At 46.1% G+C, this 23,874-nt stretch overlaps 1 non-coding gene and 1 pseudogene across 1 annotated transcript; both read left to right on the top strand.

Moving 5' to 3' along the window:
- Positions 1–7,625: 7,625 nt before the first annotated feature.
- LOC115931822 (U6 spliceosomal RNA) lies at positions 7,626–7,729 on the top strand. The gene has a single exon (XR_004068267.1). It is a non-coding gene; the product is annotated as a U6 spliceosomal RNA (small nuclear RNA).
- A 5,377-nt stretch (positions 7,730–13,106) lies between these two features.
- Positions 13,107–13,891, top strand: LOC115932863 (large ribosomal subunit protein eL33-like; annotated as a pseudogene).
- Positions 13,892–23,874: the final 9,983 nt, after the last annotated feature.

Genomic DNA, 23,874 nt, shown 5'->3' with positions numbered 1-23,874 from the left:
GTTATCCAGGCTGGTCTTGAACTCCTGACCTCAGGTGATCTGCCCGCCTCAGCCTCCCTAGGTGCTGAGATCACAGGCATGAGCCACCACACCTGGTCCCCAAATTCATTTTTTAAAAAAGGAAGTGTTTTACTCCAGGGCTGGAGTCAGCCAACCTTTATATGATGGGATACCAAGAGTCAGCCAAACTGTATATGTTGGAATATCTTGTAGTCAATGAAACATTATGAAGCTGCTTAACACTCAGCAGTTAAAAAAGATCTCCCAGATACTTTACTTTTAAAAAAAGTTGTGGATACATTGTAGGTGTATATATCAATGGAGTACATAGGATGTTTTGTTACAGTTTTGCAATGTGAAATAAGCACATCACAGAGAATGGGGTTCAGACACTTTTAAGTTAAAAAAAAAAGGTAAAGCAGTATGTATAATAGGGCTTTTTTTGTGTTACAAATATGTATATATATAGGCCAGACGTGGTGGCTCACGCCTGTAATCCCAGCACTTTGGGAGGCCAAGGTGGGCGGATCACCTGAGGCCAGGAGTTCAAGACCAGCCTGACCAATATGATGAAACCCCATCTCTACTAAAAAAATACAAAAATTAGCCGGCCATCTTAAAAAAAAAAAAAAAAAAAACCTACAAGAATTAGCCGGGCATGGCGGCATGCACCTGTAATCCCAGCCACTCCAGAGGCTAAGGCAGGAAAATTGCTTAAACCCAGGAGGCAGATGTTGCAGTGAGCTGAGATCGCACCATTGCACTCCAGCCTGGGCAACAAGAGTGAAACTCCATCTCAAAAAAAGAGAAAGAAATACAAGTGTCAATACTGAATCACAATGTGAAATATGTTTGTTGCTGTTCTGCGATTCAGCCAAAGGCTTGAAGACACTGAGCTAGGAGGATGAATTTTTGGCCCCCACATTCTTTTTCATGACCTCAAACCTATGGGCCAGGCTTCGTATATAGATCTGAGATCCCAATTCTTCTTAAGGGTAAAAGTCAAGAGAGAAGTACTGCCAGTGGGAAGGCCATGGCTTCTGAGGTGGCCTTTTTGAGGAACTGACTTAACCCTTGCCTTTTTCTAGAGACAGATAAATGTGAGGTGTTGCCATTCTTCAGCAAATATTTTCCCAGCTTGGCTTAGGAGCTATTCTTACATTTTCTCTTTTTTTTTTTTTTTTGAGACGGACTTTTGCTCTTGTTGTCCAGGCTGGAGTGCAATGACATGATCACGGCTCACCACAACCTCTGCCTCCCGGGTTCAAGCGATTCTCCCGCCTCAGCCTCCCGAGTAACTGGGATTACAGGCGTCCACCACCACGCCTGGCTAATTTTGTATTTTTAGTAGAGACAGGGTTTCTCCATGTTGGTCAGGCTGGGCTCGAACTCCCGATCTCAGGTGATCCACCCGCCTCAGCCTCCCAAAGTGCTGGGATTACAGGAGTGAGCCACCACTCCGGGCCCATTTTCTTTTTCTTTTTTTTTTTTTTTTTTTTTGAGACAGAGTCTTGCTCTGTCACCTAGGTTGGAGTGCAGTGTTACGAGATCTCAGCTCACTGTAACCTCCATCTCCCAGGTTAAGTGATTCTCATGCCTCAGCCTCCCGAGTAGCTGGGATTAAAGGCGTGTGCCAGCATACATGGCTAATTTTTGTTTCACCATGTTTGCCAGGCTGGTATGGAACTCCTGACCTCAGGTGATCTGCCTGCCTCAGACTCCCAAAATGCTGGGATTACAAGCATGAGCCACTGTACCCAGACAATATTTTCTTTCCTTTCCTCCTCTCTTCCTCTTTCCTTTCTTTTTTCCTCCTTCCTTTTATTTTATTTTATTTTATTTTTTTTGAGACAGAATCTCGCTCTGTCACCCAGGCTGGAGTACAATGGTGCAATCTTGGCTCACTACAACCTCCACCTCCTGGGCTCAAGCGATTCTCCTGCCTCAGCCTCCTGAGTAACTGGGATTACAGGCACATGCCACCACACCCAGCTAATTTTTGTATTTTTAGTAGAGACGGGGTTTCACCATGTTGCCCAGGCTGGTCTTGAACTCCTGACCTCAGGTGATCCACCCACCTTGGCCTCCCAAAGTACTGGGATTACAGGCGTGAGCCACCGCACCCTGCCCTTATTTTTTATTTTATTAGAGACAAGGTCTCGCTCTGTCACCCACGCTGGAGTATAGTGGTACAGTCATAGCTCACCGCAGCTCAAACTATTCCACTGCTTCTCAGGCTCCTGAGTAGCTGAGACTACAGGCGCATACCACCACACCCAGCTAATTTTTAAAATTTTTTTGTAGAGACAAGGTCTCACTATGTTGCTCAGGCTGGTCTTGAACTCTTGGCCTCAAGTGATCCTTCCGCCTTGGCCTCCCAAACTGCTGCTTACACTTTGATTACAGGCATCAGCCACTGCGCCCAGCCTCTTCATTTATTTTTAACTTCTACAAAGGAAATGCGATATAAGTCCCTCAGCCACCCACTTCCTCTTCCAGAGGAGCCACCATTGCCAATTTCTTAGGTATTATTTAAGAGATGCATTTACAAATAAACACACACACACACACACACACACACACACACACACACGTATTTATATATATTCTTTTTTTTTTTTTTTCTGAGATGGAGTCTCCCTCTGTCACGCAGGCTGGAGTGCAGTGGCGTGATCTCTGCTCACTGTAACCTCCACCTCCCGGGTTCAAGCAATTCTCCTGACTCAACCTCCCAAGTAGCTGGGATTACAGGCGTGCACCACCACGCCCAGCTAATTTTTTTAATTTTCGGTAGAGCCGGGGTTTCACCATGTTGGCCAAGCTGGTCTTGAACTCCTGACCTCAAGTGATCCGCCTGCCTTGGCCTCCCAAAGTGTTGGGATTACAGGCGTGAGCCACCGCATCTCGTCTATATATATATACATTTTTGTAACACAAAATAAGGCCTATTATACACACTGTTTATCTCTTTTTTTTTTTTAACTTAAAGTATCTGGACCCCATTCTCCATGATGTGCTTATTTCACATTGCATGCCTGTAACAAGACATCCTATGTACCCCATTGATATATACACCTACAATGTATCCACAACTTCTTTTAAAAGTAAAGTATCTGGGAGATCTTTTTTAACTGTTGAGTGTTAAGCAGCTTCATAATGTTTCACTGGCTACATGGTATCCCATCATATAGAGTTTCGGGGGCATTTAAAGGTTGGCTGACTCCAGCCCTGGAATAAAACACTTCCTTTTTTAAAAAATGAATTTGGGGACCAGGTGCGGTGGCTTATGCCTGTAATCCCAGAATTTAGGGAGGCCGAGGCGGGCGGATCACCTGAGGTCAAGAGTTCGAGACCAGCCTGGCCAACATGGTGGAACCCCCGTATCTACTAAAAATATAAAAATTAGCCAGGCGTGGTGGCGGGTGCCTGTAATTCCAGCTGCTTAGGAGGCTGAGGCAGGAGAATTGCTTGAACCCAGGAGGCAGAGGTTGCAGTGAGCCAAGACCGTGCCATTGCACTCCAGCCTGGGCAACAAGAACAGTGAAACTCCATCTCAAAAAAAAAAAAAAAAAAAAAAAAGTAAAAGAAATAGTGTTTTAAAGTGATGACAGTAAGCTTATTTGAGAGGATAAACCCTCTACCAATGATTTAGTACTTACAGAGTAGGAACATGGAAGGAGTAGCCATGTTGGGGCATGCAAACAGTATCTATGCCAGAGGTGAATGTATAAGGCAAGTTAAGATTCTAGCTTTAAAAAAAATAAAAATTTGCCAGGCGCGGTGGCTTATGCCTGTAATCCCAGCACTTTGTGAGGCCGAGGTGGGTGGATCACCTGAGGTCAGGAGTTCAAGACCAGCCTGACCAACATGGAGAAAACCCATCTCTACTAAAAATACAAAATTAGCCAGGGTGGTGGCGCATGCCTGTAATCCCAGCTACTCGGGAGGCTGAGGCAGGAGAATCACTTGAACCCGGGAGGCAGAGGTTGCAGTGAGCCGAGATCGCGCCATTGCACACCAGCCTGGGCAAAAAGAGCAAAACTCCATCTCAAAAAAAAAAAAATATTTTAAACCTTCTGGCTATTATCAATCAACTACATTGCAAACCTGTTAAGGATGTTACTGTACATGTCACTCATGATGTCTGCCCCACTTACCCACAGACCCTTCTAAAGACAGAGCAGAAGTCACCTTCTTTGGTACCATGTGACTGGCAACTTCTGCTCACACCGCAGCTGATTGTGTCAGACATGGGCATCAGCCCCAGGGGCAGCCAATGCATGGGCAGGGCAAGTGATTTATGAGATAGCTGGACCCAGAATATCTGGCCCAACAGGAACCAGGTTGACCTGTGAGATTGCCACCTGGGATGCATTTAAATTAGAAACTCTAGAGTAAATCAACTTGTTAAGAAAAGGATTTGAAGCTGAAGGTATAAAAGATATATGAGACAGGAGGGAGTAGGGTGGGAAATGAAAGAACAGAAACTGAATATTCAGAGCTAGGGGGTAGAGAAAAGAAACTAAAAAAAGCGCAAAGGTGGTCAGTTTCCAGCAATACAGCAGATTAGATAGCCTGAAACACTCAACCCCACCCGCAAAAACATCTGGAAATTCTGAGTAAAAGATAACAAGTACTCTTTTAAATGAATCACAGGGTTCACAGGAAAGAAAGGGAAATCCCCCATGTCAAAAAACAAAAATGGAACTGAAACCCAACCGGTAGTGTGAACTGATAGATACTATGCCAGAGGAGGAGGTGTCACGGGTCTCAGAAAGCAAAGACCTCCGATTGCAATGCAAATGCAAGGGCAGGAAATCAGGCCTTGGGGCTCATATAATCCAAAATTATAATACAGAAATCATCCTCCTGGAGCTAGGAGTCAACCCAGCAAGCAAAGGCGTAGCTTCAGATAATAGCATGTTTGCACAAAAACCATCGAAAGATGAGCTAATAATTATTAAAGACACAAAAGAAGGTACCAAAATATGCAAACAGAATAATATTATCAAAAAAAAAAAAAAAAAAAACAAGCAGGTTTGATAAAGAACCTGGCTCAGGCCTGTAATCCCAGCACTTTGGGAGGCCGAGGTGGGCAGATCACGAGGTCAGGAGATCCAGACCATCCTGGTTAATACGGTGAAACCCCCGTCTCCACTAAAAATACAAAAAAATTAGCTGGGCATGGTAGCAGGCACCTGTAGTTCCAGCTACTCGGGAGGCTGAGGCAGGAGAATGGCGTGAACCCCAGAAGCGGAGCTTGCAGTGAGCCGAGATTGCGCCACGGCACTCCAGCCAAGGGACAGAGCGAGACTCCATCTCAAAATAAATGAATAAATACATAAATAAAATAAAAACTAATTTCTGGCCGGGCACGGTGGCTCACGCCTGTAATCCTAGCACTTTGGGAGGCCGAGGCAGGTGGATTGCCTGAGCTCAGGAGTTCGAGACCAGCCTGGGCAACAACGGTGAAACCCCGTCTCTACTAAAATACAAAAAATTAGCCAGGCGTGGCAGCATGCGCCTGTAGTCCCAGCTACTCAGGAGGCTGAGGCAGGAGAATCGCTTGAACCCGGGAGGCAGAGGTTACAGTGAGCTGAGATCACGCCACTGCACTCCAGCCTGGGCAACAGAGCGAGACTCCGTCTCCAAAAAAAATAAAACTAATTTCTTTCTCTTTTTTCTCTTATTCATTGTTACTTTTTTTTTCTAGAGACATGGTCTTACTCTGTAGCCTAGTCTGGAGTGCAGTGGTGCAATCATAGTTCACTGCAACCTCAAATTCTTGGGTTCAAGGGACCCTCCAGCCTCAGCCTCTTGAGTAGCTGGGACTACAGGCATGTGTCACCATGCCTGGCTCAGGACTCATTTATTGAATGACACTGTGTACCAGACCTGTCCCAAGCACATGCCAGTGCAGTTCCTATTATGAAAGTTTACAGTCCAGACTTGACAAATTCCCAAATGACTACCCTGGAAAATTTCAACCCCCATACTGGGCCTCAGTTTCTACGTTTGTGAAATGAGCAATTTAAACTCAATGTTTCCCCTAGTGTAGATAAGATTATTTTTGGTAAAATATTCGGGCACCATTAGAAAGCACTGTGGAAAGGAATCTCTTTTTCATTTTTTTTTTAAGTAGAGATGGGGGGGTCTCACGATGTTGCCCAGGCTGGTCTCAAACTCCTGGCCTCAAGTGATCCTCCCATCCCAGCCTCCCAAAGTGCTGGGATTACAGCCGTGAGCTACCACACCCAGCCAGTCACCCCTTTTCCTTTCTTTCTTTTCTCTTCTTTCTTTCTTTTTCTTTCTGTCTTTCTCTCTCTCTCTCTTTCTTTCTTCTTTCTTTTTTTTTTCGAGATGGAGTTTGGCTCCCATTGCCCAGGCTGGAGTGCAATGGTGCGATCTTGGCTCACTGCAACCTCTGCCTCCTGGGTTCAAGCGATTCTCCTGCCTCAGCCTCCCGAGTAGCTGGGATTACAGGCGCCACCACCACCCCTGGCTAATTTTTTGTATTTTTAGTAGAGATGGGGTTTCACCATGTTGGCCAGGCTGGTCTCGAACTCCTGACCTCAGGTGATCCACCCATCTCAGCCTCCCAAAGTGCTGGGATTACAGGCTTGAGCCACCACGCCCGGCCTCAGTCATCCCTTTTTCAATCCTCTTCTAATTCTACCTCTAGTAGGAAGTCTCAATGTGGTGCAATCTCCTTTTCTGTTTTTGATTTTTTTGAGTCAGAGTCTCACTCTCTTGCCCAGGCTGGAGTGCAATGGCACAATCGTGGCTCACTGCAGCCTCGACCTCCTAGGTTCAAGTGATCTTCCCACCTCAGCCTCCCAAGTAGCTGAGACCCCAGGCAGGTGCCATTATGCCCTGCTAATTTTTTTTTTTTTTTTTTTTTTTGTAGAGATAAGGGTCTCCCTATGTTGCCCAGGCTCATCTCAAACTCCTGACCTCAAAATATTCTCCCACCTCAGCCTCCCAAAGTGCTGGGATTACAGGCATGAGCCACCACCCCCAGCCCAATCTCCTTTATGACAAAGGACAAGCAGATCTGGACCCTAAAGCCTGTACGGGCAACAGTCTCTAGCCAGCATATAATCACATTGTGTTGTTTCACTGTCTTTATTTTTACTTCTAGCTCCCATTTGTGGCAAGAGGTATAGGTTTTCTGCTTATGTATTGACATAAGCTTTCCTTTTGAAATAAAATTTATATAGCTAAAAATAAGTGAACCGATGCAAGAAAAATGTTAAGTAAATAATATAGATGATACAGATATAAAAATGCTGAATAATATAGACGATATGGCAAAAATCATAAAGATAGAACAGGAACAACTCAAGTTAGGCAAACACAGATCTATTTCACTCGGCCCATTTTGCAGGCATGAAACCTAAGGCCCAGAGCAGGTAATAGAATCCCGCTGACTCTGACATAGCAAGGAAATTGCAGAGGATGGCTGATTCAGAATTCATTAGACAGTCATGAACTTCAGGAGGTTCCAAGCCAGCAAGCAGGTCTGCCGGTCAGGTATGCAGATCCTGAATCCACAAGTGATTGTATTGCACCTTCCTTTCCACTTCGTCCCTGCTGGACAAGATTCATTCATTCAACAAATATTTATGCTCCCTGCAGCAGTACATATACTAAAATTGGAATAACACAAAGATTAGCATGGCCCCTGTGCAAGGATGACATGCAAATTCATGAAGTGTTTCATATTAAAAAAAAAAAAACAAACAAAAAAAAAAAAAAAAACAGTCCAGGCACAGTGGCTCATCCCTATAATCCCAGCAATTTGGGAGGCCAAGGCAGAAGGATCATTTGAGACCAGAAGTTCGAGACCAGCCTGGGCAACATGGTGAAACCGCATTTCTACAAAAAATGCAAAAATTATCTGGGAGGCCGGGTGCAGTGGCTCATGCCTGTAATCCCAGCACTTTGGGAGGCTGAGGCAGGCAGATCACCTGAGGTCAGGAGTTCGAGACCAGCCTGGCCAACATGGTGAAACCCCATCTCTACTAAAAGTACAAAAATTAGCTGGTCATGGTGGTGCGTGCCTGTAGTCCCAGTTACTCTTGAGGCTGAGGCACAAGAATCGCTTGAACCCAAGAGGTAGAGGTTGCAGTGAGCTGAGATCGCGCCACTGCACTCCAGTCTGGGAGACAGGGCAACAGACTCGGTCTCAAAAAAAAAAATTAACTGGGCATGGTGGCACATGCCTGTAGTCCTGGCTACTCGGGAGGCTGAGGCCGGAGGAGCACTTCAGCCCAGGAGTTCCAGGCTGCAGTGAGCCATGATATCGCCACTGCACTCCAGCCTGGGAGACAGAACAAGATCCTATCTTAAAAAAAAAAAAAAAATATATATATATATATATATATATACAAAAATTAGCCAGACTTGGTGGCGGGTGCCTATAATCCCAGCTACTGGGGAGGCTGAGGCAGGAGAATCGCTTGAACCAGGGGGCGGAGGTTGCAGTGAGCCGAGATTGCGCCACTGCACTCCAGGTTGAGCGACAGAGCGAGACTCTGTCTCAGAAAAAACAAAAACCAAAAAATCCCAGACAAATATTTGTTGACATCCTGCCGTTTACCAGGCACTGTGCTAATTCTTAGGAATGTAATGGTGAGACACAAACAGCAACAGTCTCTTTTCTCAGGACTTTGTAATCCAGCGGGGACGGGGACAAAACATCAGTTAACACATATACAAAAGCAAGATAATTACAGATTGTAATCAGTGCTACAAAAAAAAAAAAAAAAACAGCTTCTGACAGGCACAGAATAACCACAGAACTACTTATTTAACTAGTTAGTCTTGATGGTATTTATTTGTTAATTTACTTTGACCAGGTATAATGTGGTTCAAAATCCAAAAGGTACAGAAGATTTCTGGTAAAAATCTTTCTTCCACTCTTCCTAGACACCCAGCATCTTTCCCTAGAGACAACAAGAGTTAACTGTTTCTTGTGTATGCTTTCAGAAGTAGTTGAATCATGTACAAGCAAAGGGCTATACATCTCCTGAATGGTAACATAGAAGCCAGGTGCAGTGGCTTATGCTTGTAATCCCAGTATTTGGGAGGCTGAGGTGGGAGTCGTTGGAAGCTAGAAGTTTGAGACTGGCCTGGACAACATAGCAAGACCTTGTCTCTACAAAATTTTTAGGCCAGGTGCAGTGGCTCACGCCTGTAAACCCAGCAATTTGGGATGCTGAGGCGGGTGGATTACCTGAAGTCAGGAGTTCAAGACCAGCCTGGCCAACACGGCCAGGGCTCGGTGGCTCACAGGCCAGGCTGGATTACAGCCTGGCCTGTAAGCCCAGCACTTTGGGAAGCCGAGGTGGGTGGATCACTTGAGGTCAGGAGTTCAAGACCAGTCTGGCCAATATGGCGAGACCCCATCTCTACTAAAAATACAAAAATTAGCTGGTGTGGTGGCACGTGCCTGTAATCCCAGCTACTTGGGAGGCTGAGGCATGAGAATCGCTTGAACCCGGGAGGCAGAGGTTGCAGTGAGCCAAGATTGCACCACTTCACTCCAGCCTGGGCGAGAGAGAGAGAGACTCTGTTTCAAAAAAATAGAAATAAAAATGAAAAATAAAAATACAAAAATTAGCCAGGCATGGTAGTGCATGCCTGTAATCCCAGCTACTTGGGAAGCTGAGGCAGGAGAATCGCTAGAACCCGGGAGGCAGAGGTTGCGGTGAGCTGAGATCACGCCACTGCTCTCCAGACTGGGCAACAGAGTAAGACTCCATCTCAATAAATAAATAAATAAAAAGGTAACATGTATGCAATATGTACTTCCCACCTTACTTTTTTCACCTACCAGCACATCTTAGACATTTCTTCACTTTCTTTAGGTAAGTGGATAGAAAAGGTAGCCTTTTGTCAAGCACAGAATTCAGGCTGGGAGTGGGGTACAATCCAGACGATTACAAGTACCAAGAGTTTGATATGTGCAGAAAGAGGAAGACGCCAGTAAACCTGGGCATGATAAACAAGGCTCAAGAAGCAACGAGAATGCCAGACAGAGAGGCAGGGTCTGGGCATGCAGGTTCTTGTCAGTCATAAAAGAAGTTTGCCGTTTATTCTAATTGCAGTAGCCACTGGATGTGTTTTTAACAGAGTGATATGATCTGACTTGCATTTTCCAACGATAACCCCGGTGACTGTGTGGGGAGTTGGGTCAAGACTGGGAGAGGATACCAGATGAGAAGTGGCTGCGGTATTCTAGGCGAGAGGGGATATGAGCTTGGGCTAAGACGATGTAGGAGAAAGGATTGGGGTTCAGGGTATATGTTGAAGCTAGACAAGAAAAACTTCAAAACAGATTAGATGTGGACAGCAAGAGAAAGTAGAGAATTGAACCCCTGGGAAGTGGACATTTTTAGGTTTTGTGGGTGACTTCATGTCTATAACTTGCTTTATGATACTTCAATATAATCAGTTTGTTTGTTTTTGTTTTTTGAGACAGTCTCATTGTCTCACTGTGTCACCCAGGCTGGAGTGCAGTGGTGGGATAATGGCTCACTACAGCCTCGATCTCTCTGGCTCAATCTATCCTCCCACCTCAGCCTCCTAAGTAGCCGGGACTACTGGCGCACACCACCAAACCCGGCTACTTTTGTATTTTTTGTAGAGACGGGGTTTTGGCCAGGCATGGTGGCTCATACCTGTAATCCCAGCACTTTTGGAGGACAAGGCGGGTGGATCGCTTGAGCTCAGAAATTCAAGACCAGCCTGGGCAACATAATGAGACTCCATCTCTACTAAAAATACCAAAAAATAGCCAGCATGGTGGTGCACAGCTGTAGTCCCAGCTACTCGGGAGGCTGAGGTGGGAGGATTGCTTGAGCCTGGGGGAGAAGGTTGCAGTGAGCCGAGATTGCACCACTGCACTCCAGCCTGAGTGACAGCGCAAGATCCTGTCAATAGAAAAATAAAGGAAAGAAAGGAAAAGAAGAAAGGAAGGAAGGAAGGAAGGAAAGAAGGAAGGAAGGAAGGAAAGAAGGAAGGAAGGAAAAGAAGGAAGGAAAGAAAGAAAGAAAGAAAGAAAGAAAGAAAGAAAGAAAGAAAGAAAGAGAAAGAAAGAAAGAGAGAGGAGGGGAGGGACGGAAGGAAGGAAAGAGAAAGAAGGAAGGAGGGAGGGAAGAAAGGGAGGAGGAAGAAAGGAAGGAAGGCGAGAAGGAAGGAAGAAAGGAGGGAAGGAAGGAAAGGAAGGAAGAAGAGCTGAGAATTTGTATTTCTTTCTTTCTTTCTTTCTTTCTTTCTTTCTTTCTTTCTTTTTATGATGGGGTTTCACCATGTTGCCCAGGCTGGTCTTGAACTCCCGAGCTCAAGCAATCTGCCAGCTTCAGCCTTCCAAAGTTCAAGGTGTGAGCCACTGCACCCAGCCTAATCAGTTTGACATTATATAAATGTCAGTTTAAGCCAATGATTTTTTTGTTTTGTTTTCTTTTAACATACAGGGTCTCCCTCTGTTGTTGCCCAGGCTGAAGTGCAGTGGTGTGATTATAGCTCACTGCAGCCAAATTCCTGGGCTCAAGCCATCGTCCTGCCTCAGCCTCTCGAGTAGTTAAGACTACAGGTGCATGCTACCATGCCTGGCTAATTTTTAAGTTTTTAGTAGAGATGAGGTCTTGCTGTGTTGTCCAGGCTGGTCTCCAACTTCTGGCCTCAAGGGATCCTCCTGCCTTGGCCTCCCAAAGTACTGTGATTACAGACACAAATCACAACACCCAGCTCCCAGTGATTCTCTAAGCGTTATGTGTGGGCCAGAATCACTTGATTAGATTAGATTAGGTTAGGTTAGAAATACGAATTCTCGCTGGCGCTGCGGGTCACGGCTGTAATCCCAGCATTTTGGGAGGCGGGTGGATCACAAGGTCAGGAGATCAAGACCATCCTGGCTAACATGGTGAAACCCCGTCTCTACTAAAAATACAAAACATTAGCTGGGCGTGGTGGCACACGTCTGTAGTCCCAGCTACTTGGGAGGCTGAGGCAGGAGCATTACTTGAACCCAGGAGGCAGAGGTTGCAGTGAGCCAAGATCGCACCACTGCACTCCAGCCTGGACAACAGAGCGAGACTCGTCTCAAAAAAAAAAAAAAAAAAAAAAAAGAATGTAGAATACAAAGATAATTAACCACCACTTAACAGTAATGGCCACATCAGCAAACTAAAATAGAAGTAAATTCCAGAATGTTTTGGAGACAGGTAAGAAACAAAGGGAGTGTTCTCAACAATGGAACCTTATCAGAAAAAGGGAAGCAATGCTAGACTTGTCTGGAACAGCCTCTTCTAGGTGTGGTTCCCCAGAGCCCTGGGAAAAACAGGCCTTATCTTGAAAAGAGGAAGGATTGGATGCAAGGAAGTTTGAAGCAAACAATGGCAGTTCAGGCCTTGTTGGAGAGAACTGAGTTTTGTGCAAAAGTAATAAGGGAAAAAGGCTTTTTAAAGCAGAATTCTGACCACAGAAGGCATGCTGCAGGTGGGGGGAGGAAAAAGTTTGTTTCTAAGAACAGAGAAGACAGAAGAACACATAGGTACAGAGAGACAAGGAGACCAGGATTAGAGTCTGGGGTCACCAACTAAAAGGCACATATGACCTTGGGCAAGGGATTTCACCTTCACATTTTAGTATTTCACAATTTTCCCCCTCTAAGAAGTTGGACTCTCAGCTGCTGTAAATTTAAAAATCATTCCCCAAGGCCTTTCTCTTTCTACCGTCTTGGAGCCTGTCTGCTTGACAGGGCCTTTTTTTTTTTCTTTTGAAACAAGGTCTCACTCCATCCCACGGGCTGGAGTGCAGTGGTGCGATCATAGCTCACTGTAACCTAGAGCATCCCAGGATCAAGTGATCCTCTAACCTCAGCCTCCTCAGTAGCTGGGAACACAGGTGCATGCCACCACACCTAGCTAACTTTTTTTAGTGTTTTTTAGAGATGGGATCTCCTTATGTTATATTTAGAGACCCAGGCTGGTCTCTAAATCCCAGGCTCAAGGGATCTTCTCGCCTTGGCCTATCAAAGTGCTGGGATCACTGGCATGAGACACCCCGCCCAACCAGGACAGGACTTCTAAAAGGCAGATATGTCTGGAAGGCTGTGGTCTAAGGCCATTTTTCCTTTTTTCGTTTTTTTTTTTTTTTTTTGACACGGACTTTCACTCTGTCACCCAGGCTGGAGTGCAATGGCACAATCTCGGCTTACTGCAACCTCCACCTCCTGGGTTCAAGTGAGTCTCCTGCCTCAGCCTCCCGAGTAGCTGGGATTACAGACATGTGACACCACACCCAGCTAATTTTGTATTTTTAGTAGAGACGGGGTTTCACTATGTTGGTCAGGCTGGTCTCGAACTCCTGACCTCAGGTGATACACCCGCCTCGGCCTCCCAAAGTGCTGGGATTACAGGTGTGAGCCACTGCACTTGGCTTTATTTTCTTTTTATTGTAGAGACAGGGTCTCACTATGTTGACCAGCCTGGTCTCGAATTCCTGGCCTCGGGTGATCCTCCTGCCTAGGCCTCCCGAAGTGCTGAGATTACAAGCATGAACCACTGGGCCTGGACCCAAGGCCACTTTTGCTGGCTATAACCACGGTCTCTTGAACCAAAGGGAGTACACAGCTCTTCTTAACATTGAAGGCATTTATGCCTGAGATGAAACTGAATCCTATTTGGGCAAGAGATGCGCTTATGCATACAAAGCAAAGAACAGGACAGTGACTCCCGGCAGCAAACTGAACAAAACCAGAGTGATGTGAGGAAAGATAACTCAGACCCATGGAATTATGGGCATAGTTCCTGCCAAATTCTGAAACAATCTTCCTGCTAAGGCCACTGGACAGAGATTCCATGTGATGTTATACCCCTCTTAAATAAATGAAAAGTAAATAAATAAAAAATATATATTTTTTGGAGATGGAGTTTCACTCTTGCTGCCCAGGCTGCAGTGCAATGGCGTGATCTCAGCTCACTGCAACCTCTGCCTCCCCAGTTCAAGCGATTCTCCTGCCTCAGCCTCCCAAGTAGCTGGTATTACAGGCACCGACCACCGCACCTGGCTAATTTTTTGTATTTTTAGTAGAGATGGGGTTTCACCATGTTGCCCAGGCTGGTCTGGAACAACTGACCTCAGGTGATCCACTTGCCTCGGCCTCCCAAAGTGCTGGGATACAGGCGTGAGCCACCATGCCCGGCTAAAAGTAAATTTATTAAAACGTAGTAATAATAAAAATCATTCCCCAAGAAGGACACACACAATATCACTTTTATAGTATTTTTGCCAAAAATATTCAACCTGAATCTAAACCTGTGGACACAATCAGACAAGTTCAAATTGGAGGTGTTGAAAAAGCTGAACTGCAAAATATTTAAAGAGGTTTATTCTGAGCCAAATATGAGTGATGATGGCTAGCAGAAGACTTTTTTTTGGGGGGTGGGTGGGGGGCAGGGTCTTGCTCTGTCATCCGGGCTGGAGAGCAGTAGCATAATCTCAGCTCACTGCAACCTCCACCTCCCAGGCTCAAGCAATCCTCCCGTCTCAGCCTCTGGAGTAGCTGAGACTGCAGGTGTGCGCTACCACACCCAGCTAATTTTTTAACTAATTAATTTTATTTTTTTTTATTTTTTTATTTTGAGACAGAGTGTCCCTCTGTCATCCAGGCTGGAGTGCAGTGGTGCAATCTCGGCTCATTGTAACCTCTGCCTCCTGGGTTCAAGCAATTCTTCTGCCTTAGCCTCCCAAGTAGCTGGGACTACAGGTGCATGCCACCATGCCCGGCTAAGTTTTGTATTTTTAGTAGAGACAGGATTTCACAATATTGGTCAGGCTAGTCTCAAACTCCTGACCTCAGGCAATCCACCCACCTTGGCCTCCCAAAGTGCTGGGATTACAGGCATGAGCCACTGCGCCTGGCCTAATTTTTTATTTTTTGTAGAGACAGGGTTTCACCATGTTGGCCAGGCTGGTCTCAAACTCCTGACCTCAGGTAATCTGTCTACCTTGGCCTCCCAGAGTACTGGGACTACAGGCGTAAGCCACTGCACCCGCCCTTTGAAGCTGGTTTTATACATTTTAGGAGGACATAAGATATCAGTGAATACATGTGAGGTGTATTGATTCAGTCCAGAAAGGTGGAACAACTCAAAGTGAGCGAGGGTATTTACAGGTAACAAGTGGTTTCAAAGATTTTCTGATTGGCAATTGGCTGAAAGTTAAGTTACTGTCTAGAGATCTGGAATCAAAAGAAAGGAGTGTCTGGGTTACGATAAGGGGCTATGGAGACCAAGGTTTGTATGAAGTAGATGAAGTCTCATAGGTGGCTCCCCTTTGAGACAATAGAGGACAAATGTGTCCTATTTGTTGGGCGGGCATGGTAACTCATGCCTGTAGTCCTAGCACTTCGGAAGGCCAAGGCAAGAGGATCACTTGAGCCCAGGACTTCAAGACCAGCCAGGGCAACAGAGTGAGACCCCATCTCTATAATTTTTTTTTAATGTTTTCTATTTAGACCTTTACAGGATGCTAGATTCTCAGTTAATCTCACCAGGATTTGGAGAGCCTGGAAGAGGAAAAATCTAGTTATATTCATAGAAGTTCTTTACAATGCAAATTTTCCCCCACAAAAGAAGCCTTTGTAGGGCCTTTTTTTTTTTTTTTTTTTCCGTAATGGGTTGAGGGGAGGGGGAGAAAGGAGGAGGCTCCTGGGGCCATTTCAATATGTGGCAAGGTAACTTTTTTTTTCTTTTTTTCCTTTTTGAGACAGAGTGTTGATCTGTTGCCCAGGCTGGAGAAAGAAATAACCATAAAAATAGCCAATCAGCAGCCCATGCTACTGCTGTGCCTATGAAGTAGCCATTCTTTCATTCCTTTACTTTTTTTTTTTTTTTTTTTTTTTGAGATGGAGTCTCGTGCTCTCCCTCAGGCTGGAGTACAGTGGCACAATCTTGGCTCACTGCAGCCTCTGCCTCTCTGGTTCAAGCAATTCTCCTGCCGCAATCTCCCGAGTAGCTGGGATTACAGGCAAGTACCACCACACCTGGCTAATTTTTATCTATTTTTTGGTAGAGACAAGGTTTCGCCATGTTGGCCAGGCTGGTCTTGAACTCCTGACCTCAGGCGACCCACCCACCTTGGCCTTCCAAAGCACTGGATTACAGGCATGAGCCACTACCCAGGGCTGAAATGTTGCTTTTTTTGGTCTTTGTTTTGTGGCCGGGCGGGGTGGTACACACCTGAATCCAGACTACTTGGGAGACTGAGGCAAGAGTATCCCTTGAGAAGTTCAAGGCTGCGGTGAGCTATGATTGCACCACTGCACTCTTGTCTGGGTAACAGAATGAGACCTTATCTCAAAAAATGAATGAATATATCTTTGTCTTTTGAAATCTGCCCTCTCCTTCCAAGTCTGGGTCAGGGACTAGTTGGACTAGGATGACTGATTTCTCTCCGTTTGCCCAACAGAGTCTCACTCTGTTTCCCAGGCTAGAGTGCAGTGGTGTGATCTCAGCTCACTGCAACCTCTGCCTCCTGAGTTCAGGTGATTCTCTTGCCTCAGCCTAGTGCGTAGCTGGGATTACAGGCATGTGCCATGACACCCAGCTAATTTTATTTGTTTATTTTTTTTGAGACAGAGTATCACTCTGTCACCCAGGCTGGAGTGCAGTGGAGTGATCTCAGTTCGCTGCAACCTCTGCCTCCTGGGTTCAAGCGATTCTCCTGCTTCAGCCTCTCAAATAGCTGGGATTACTGAAATGCGCCATCAAGCCTGGCTAATTTTTGTATTTTTAGTAGACATGGGGTTTCACCATGATGGCCAGGCTGGTCTCGAACTCCTGACCTCAAGTGATCTACCCACCTCAGCCTCCCAAAGTACTGGGATTACAAGTGTGCACCACCACACCCACCTGGCTAATTTTTGTATTTTTAGCAGAGACGGGGTTTCACCATTTTGGCCAGTCTGGTCTCAAACTCCTGACCTCAGGTGATCCACCCACCTGTAATCCCAAAGTTCTGGGATTACAGCCATGAGCCACCATACCTCTCTCCCACAGACTGCACTCCCAGCCCTCATCCTTAACCCCCTGGCAACTGCTAATCTGTTCTTCAGTTCTAAAATGTTGTCATTTCAAAAATGTTACAAGCTGGATGTGGTGGCTCACGCCTGTAATCCCAGCACTTTGGGAGGCTGAGGCGGGTGGACCACCTGAGGTCAGGAGTTTGAGACCAGCCTGGCCAACATGGTGAAACCTCGTCTCTACTAAAAATACAAAATTAGCCGGGCGTGGTGGCGTGTGCCTGTAATCCCAGCTACTTGGGAGGCTGAGGCAGGAGAATCACTTGGGCCCAGGAGGCAGAGGTTTTAGCACTGCAAGTCCTACAATCCAGAAACCCCCTGAATCCCAGGAAAATCATGATAGTTGGTCACCCTAAAGGGAGACCCAAATTCTCTCAGCTGGGCATAAGTCTCCCCACAAAAATGAAGAAAGGCGGCCGGATGCGGTGGCTCATGCCTGTAATCTCAGCACTTTGGGAGGGCGAGGTGGGCGGATCACAAGGTCAGGAGATCGAGACCATCCTGGCTAGCATGGTGAAACCCCGTCTCTACTAAAAATACAAAAAATTAGCCGGGCATGGTGGCGAGCGCCTGTAGTCCCAGCTACTCGGGAGGCTGAGGCAGGAGAATGGCGTGAACCTGGGAGGCAGAGCTTGCAGTGAGCCAAGATCATGCCACTGCACTCCAGCCTGGGCGACAGTGCAAGACTCCCTCTCAAAAAAAAAAAAAAAAGAAGAAGAAGAAAGAAAAGTATTTCTATTAAAAGCCACCATTTAGCCTCATGCTGGCCTAGGGAAGTTTCTCTAGGTTCAGGTCTGTACTTACCTGAAAAACCCCTGGGAGACAAGCAAAAGATAACAATGACTGTGCTCATTTTCCAGTTACAAATGTGGCTGTGAAAGTCAGGGGACTGGCCAGATGCGGTGGCTCACGCCTGTAATCCCAGCACTTTGGGAGGCTGAAGTGGGTGGATCATGAGGTCAGGAGTTCAAGACCAGCCTGGCCAAGATGGTGAAACCCCATCTCTACTAAAAATACAAAAATTAGCCGGGCACGGTGGTGGGCGCCTGTAATCCCAGCTACTCGGAAGGCTGAGGCAGGAGAATGGCTTGAACCCGGGGGGGCGGAGGTTGCAGTGAGCCGAGATTGTGTCACTGAACTCCAGCCTGGGTGACAAGAGCGAAACTCTGTTTGAAAAAGAAAGAAAGAAAGAAAGTCAGGGGACCAGAGACACTTGGGTCCTGAACCTTTGTAAAATCCTGGTAAAATTTTAAAAGCCCTATATCAAATTAATTCAAATTAATGAGAAATTTTAGCTCTGTTCCAAGCATTATTCAGGTAACAAAGCAAATGATCACAAGTTAAATCCTACTATTCCTTCTACCCCTCAAAGAGAAGCCCTGTTGTTCAGCTGCTACCTCTCTTGTGTGCTTATCTCAGTTTTCAGTTCCTCTGTTTGTGTGTGTGTGTGTGGTTTTTTGTTTTTTTTTTTGAGACAGAGTCTCACTCTTGTCGCCCAGGCTGGAGTGCAATGGTGTGATCTCAGCTCACTGCAACCTCTACCTCCCAGGTTCAAGCGATTCTCCTGCCTCAGCCTCCTGAGTAGCTGGGATTACAGGAGCCTGCCACCAAGCCCAGCTAATTTTCATATTTTTAGTAGAGACAGAGTTTCACTATGTTGGCCAGGCTGGTCTGGAACTCTTGACTTCAGGTGATCTGCCCACCTTGGCCTCCCAAAGTGCTGGGATTACAGGTGTGAGCCACCGTGCCCAGCCGAATTCCTCTGTCTTGAACTGAGAAGTAAGATTATCTTTTGAGGAGGATTGGTTAAGACGCAGCCCCTAGAGCCATATTGCTGAGTTCAAAACCTAGCTCGGCTGTGTGATTATGAGCAAATTACTTACTTTCTTTATGCCTCAGTTTCTCCCTTTGCGAAACGCAGATAACAATTATATAGGGATGTTGTGAAAATTAAGATTAATAAATGTTAGGTGCTTGGAATAAGGGTTGGCAAACTTTTTCTACAAAGGGCTGGAGAGTAAATATTTTAGGCTGTGGGCCCTATGGTCTGTGATGAAACTATTCAACTCTAAGGAGCAGTCATAGACAAAATGTAAATAAATGGGCTTGGCTGTGTTCCAATACAACTTTATATAAAAACAGGAGGCAGAACCAAAGACTGGTATCAGCCCAGATATGCTTCAACAAGTAAATAGTTAAACTGGTACATCTGTATCATGGAATACTACTCAGCAATAAAGAGAAATGAATTGTTGGTTCATGCGACAGTTAGAAAGAATCTCCAGAAAATTATGCTGAGGGGGAAATAAAATCCCCTAAAATTACATACTGTATGGGGATTGGGTATGGTTCCAGTTGTGCAACTTTTTGTGTGGGGGGGCAGGGGGGCAGGGGGGCAGAGTCTTGCTCTGTTGCCCAGGCTGGAGTGCAGTGGTGTGATCTCAGCCCACTGCAACTTCTGCCTCCCAGGTTCAAGTGATTCTCCTGCATCAGCCTCCCGAGTAGCTGGGATTACAGTTACCTGCCACCACACCCGGCTAATTTCAGTAGAGACGGGGTTTCACCATGTTGACCAGGCTGGTCTCAAACTCCTGACCTCAGGTGATCCGCCCACCTCGGCCTCCCAAAGTGCTGGGATTACAGGCGTAAGCCACCACATCCGGCTTGTAACATTTTTGAAATGACATTTTAGAACTGGAGGACAGATTAGCAGTTGCCAGGGGGTTAAGGATAAGGGCTGGGAGTGCAGTCTGTGGGACAGAGGTGTGGGTGAGGTTATACAAAGGCACAATGAGGGATCCCTGTGGTCTTGAAACTGTTCAGTATCTGGACTACGGTGGTGGACACACAAGACGTGATAAAATTTTATAGAACTTAATACACACACAAATGAGTACAGCTAAAAAGGGAAATCTGGTCCGGTGCGGTGGCTCATGCCTGTAATCCCAGCACTTTGGGAGGGTGAGATGGGCAGATCACCTGAGGCCAGGAGTTCAAGACCAGCCTAGCCAACATGGCAAAACCCCATCTCTACAAATAAGAGAAATCTGAATAAGATTGGTGGGTCATATGAATATCAACATCCCGAATGTGATATTATACTATGCTTTTGCGTAGTTGCAGGAAAATGGACAAAATGTAAAAGAGATCTCTGTATTATTTTTTACAAGTGCGTGTGAATCTGCAATTATCAAAATTATTTACTTCTCATTTTAATTTGTAGAGATAGGATCTCCCTGTGTTGCCCAGGCTGGTCTCAAACTCCCAGCCTCAAGCAATCCTCCCATCTCAGCCTCCCAAGTGTGGGGATTACAGGTGTGAGCCACCATGCTTGGTCCAAAATTTTTTCAATTCAAAAAAAAAAAAACTAGTGGTGGAGCTGGATCTGGCCTGTGAGTTGGCTCACCGCCTGTTATCAGTCCCTGACCACTGACTTCATGCCTGGCAAATGCTAAGTACCATATAAGTAGGATGACCAACTCCTTCTGGTTTGTCCAGGACTTTCCAGGTTTGCAGTGTTAAAATCAGGAAAGTCCTAGTCAATTGAGTTGAGTTGGATGCCTGATTATACACTTTTTTTTTTTTTTGAGATGGAGTCCCCCTTTTTCGCCCAGGCTGGAATGCAGTGGTGCAATCTCAGCTCACTGCAACCTCTGCCTCCTGGGTTCAAGTAGTTCTCCTGCCTCAGCCTCCTGAGTAGATGGGATTACAGGCATGAGCCATCATGTCCAGCTAATTTTTGTATTTTTGGTAAAGACAGGGTTTCGCCATGTTGGCCAGGCTGGTCTGGAACTCCTGACCTCAGGTGATCTGCCCACCTCAGGCTCCCAAAATGTTGGGATTACAGGCATGAGCCACCTTGCCCAGCCTTTTTTAAAATAGATTTTTTAAAAGACAGGGCCTTGCTATGTTGTCCAGGCTGGATTACAGTGGCTTTTCACAGGTGCAATGATAGCACACTGCGGCTATCATTCACTGCTGGCCTTGAAACTGCCTCTGCCAAATTATGACAGTAAGATAAATTTTACATAGTTGACTCCATCTTGCTTCTGACCTCCAAACTCCTTGGTCATTCCTGGGCATAGGCCAAGCTAACTTTGGGAGGAATTTAGTTTATAGTTTTATCTTAAAGCAAAGATGATAATAGCCCTCCCCAAAACCAAACCAGCTTTGTAAAACTAATGAAAGGCCACAAGGTTAGGAGGATGAGAGGGGACTGAATTCTGATAAAATAGACACAGTTTCTATAATCCTTTACTGCTCGGGAGTCACGTGGCCAGAGGTCACAAGATTTGTAACTTTCCCAATTGCTTCTATAGATAACATCACCTATAGAACCTAAGGTGGTGGTTGTTGTTTCTTTTTTGAGACGGAGTCTCACTCTGTCGCCCAGGCTGGAATGCAGTGACATGATCTTGGCTCACTGCAAGCTCTGCCTCCTGGTTCACACCATGCTCCTGCCTCAGCATCCCTAGTAGCTGGGACTACAGGTGTCTGCCACCATGCCAGGCTAATTTTTTGTATTTTTAGTAGAGATGGGGTTTCACCATGTTAGCCAGGATGGTCTCGATTTCCTGACCTCATGATCTACCTGCCTTGGCCTCCCAAAGTGCTGGGATTACAGGCGTGAGCCACCACGCCTGGCCCATACATGCGTTTTGTTTGTTTGTCTGTCTGAAACGGAGTCTCGCTCTGTTGTCCAGGCTGGAGTGCAGTGGCGCGATCTCAGCTCAGTGCACTACAAGCTCCACCTCCCGGGTTCAAGCAATTCTCCTGCCTCAGCCTCCCGGGTAGCTGGGACTGCAGGCACCTGCTACCATACCCGGCTAATTTTTTGTATTTTTAGTGGAGACGGGGTTTCACCGTGTTAGCCAGGATGGTCTTGATCTCCTGACCTCGTGATCCGCCCGCCTCGGCCTCCCAAAGTGCTGGGATTATAGGCGTGAGCCACTGCGCCCGGCCCATACAAGCATTTTAAATAATCTGAATGAGTTGTCAGTATTTGAATACTGGTAGATTTCACATAAAGATCTGAATTTCTGTCAATTTCTGGCTTCTTTTGAAATATGTATATAAAAGTATGGGAAAAGAGGGTCTACTTTCCTGATGGCTGATCTGAGGATCTGGAAAGGAGCATGGGCTCTCCAGTTTACCATGGTACCCACTATTCCCTGATGCCTTCCAGACACTGAGGCCAGTGAAGATTACAGGTTATCTTTTTTTTTTTTTTTTTTTTTTTTTGAGACGGAGTCTGGCTCTGTCGCCCAGGCTGGAGTGCAGTGGCGCAATCTCAGCTCACTGCAAGCTCCGCCTCCCGGATTCACGCCATTCTCCTGCCTCAGCCTCCCGAGTAGCTGGGACTACAGGCGCCCGCCACCACGCCCGGCTAATTTTTTGTATTTTTAGTAGAGACAGGGTTTCACCATGTTAGCCAGGATGGTCTTGATCTCCTGACCTCGTGATCCGCCCGCCTCGGCCTCCCAAAGTGCTGGGATTACAGGCGTGAGCCACCGCGCCCGGCCCAGGTTATCTTTCTTAAGCCAGCTCTATTCATTGCATCTTAGGTTCCTGTTAACGCATTTCAGTTTGTTACTCCTGTCCAGAAATTAAACTCCATCTGAGTAGACATTATTTCTGTTTTGGTTTCCATTATGCCCAGCATAGTACCATAGGATGTACTTAATAAAATTGAGAAAGAAAGAAAAGAAGACCAGGCATGGTGGCTCATGCCTATAATCCCAGCACTTTGGGAGGCTGAGGCGGGCAGATCACGAGGTAGAGATCGAGACCATCCTGGCCAACATGGTGAAACCCCGTCTCTACAAAATACAAAATATACAAAAAATACAAAAATACAAAAATTAGCTGGGCATGGTGGCACACGCCTGTAGTCCCAGCTGCTTGGGAGGCTGAGGCAGGAGAATCACTTGAACCCCGGGGTGGGGCGGAGGTTGCAGTGAGCTGAGATCACGCCACTGCACTCCAGCCTGGCGACAGAGCGAGACTCCATCTTAAAAAAAGAAAGAAAAGAAGGAAAAAAGGAAGGAAGGAAGGGAGGGAGGGAGGGGGAAAGAGGGAAAGCCCTCCCTCCCTCTGTTGTTTTCTCTGTCTGTTGCTCTGTTATTTGATCAGAGCAACCCAAAAGGACTAGTATGGGTTTCCTTATCTTTCATCTCCAGACATAGGAGACAGAACAAGAATATTTGCAAGGGAAAAAAAAGGTCAGATAATAGGGTTGAAATAAGAAGAAAGAAAAAGAAACAAAAATGACCCCATTACCTGGGCATGCTTGCACGTGCCTGTAGTCTCAGCTACTCAGGAGGCTGAGGCAGGAGGATCACTTGAGCCCAGGAGTTCCAGGCTGCAGTGAGCCATGACTGCACCACTGCACTCCAGTTTGAGTGACAGAGTGAGACCCTGTGTCAAAGAAAAAACGACCCCATTATTCAGATCTAGCAGCATGCTGCTATTTACCAGATTTAGCAGCCATGCTATTAAATAAAGATGTTTTTAATTAACAAAACATGTCTTTTCTTTATCAGTTTTCACTTTTCACTGAGTAATGCAAAAGAGGCATGTGTTTTTGGGGGATGGGGAGGCACTGATGCAAATTGGGGTAGCGAAAAACATGCTTGAACTTGCCCCCTCTGGGTTTAGTCGGCACTCTCTATGCCCTGTCAAACCCTTCTGGCATGAACATTTGATGTTCCGGGGGTAAATCAAAAATAACTCCAAGGTGACATGTGCTGCAGACCCTTGAGATTATGTGTTTGTAATCGTAT

Source organism: Gorilla gorilla, chromosome 21, assembly GCF_029281585.2.
Source record: "Gorilla gorilla gorilla isolate KB3781 chromosome 21, NHGRI_mGorGor1-v2.1_pri, whole genome shotgun sequence".
NCBI lineage: Eukaryota > Metazoa > Chordata > Mammalia > Primates > Hominidae > Gorilla > Gorilla gorilla.
Note: the sequence above shows the minus strand (reverse complement) of the source record. Positions and strands in the feature narration are given on the sequence as shown.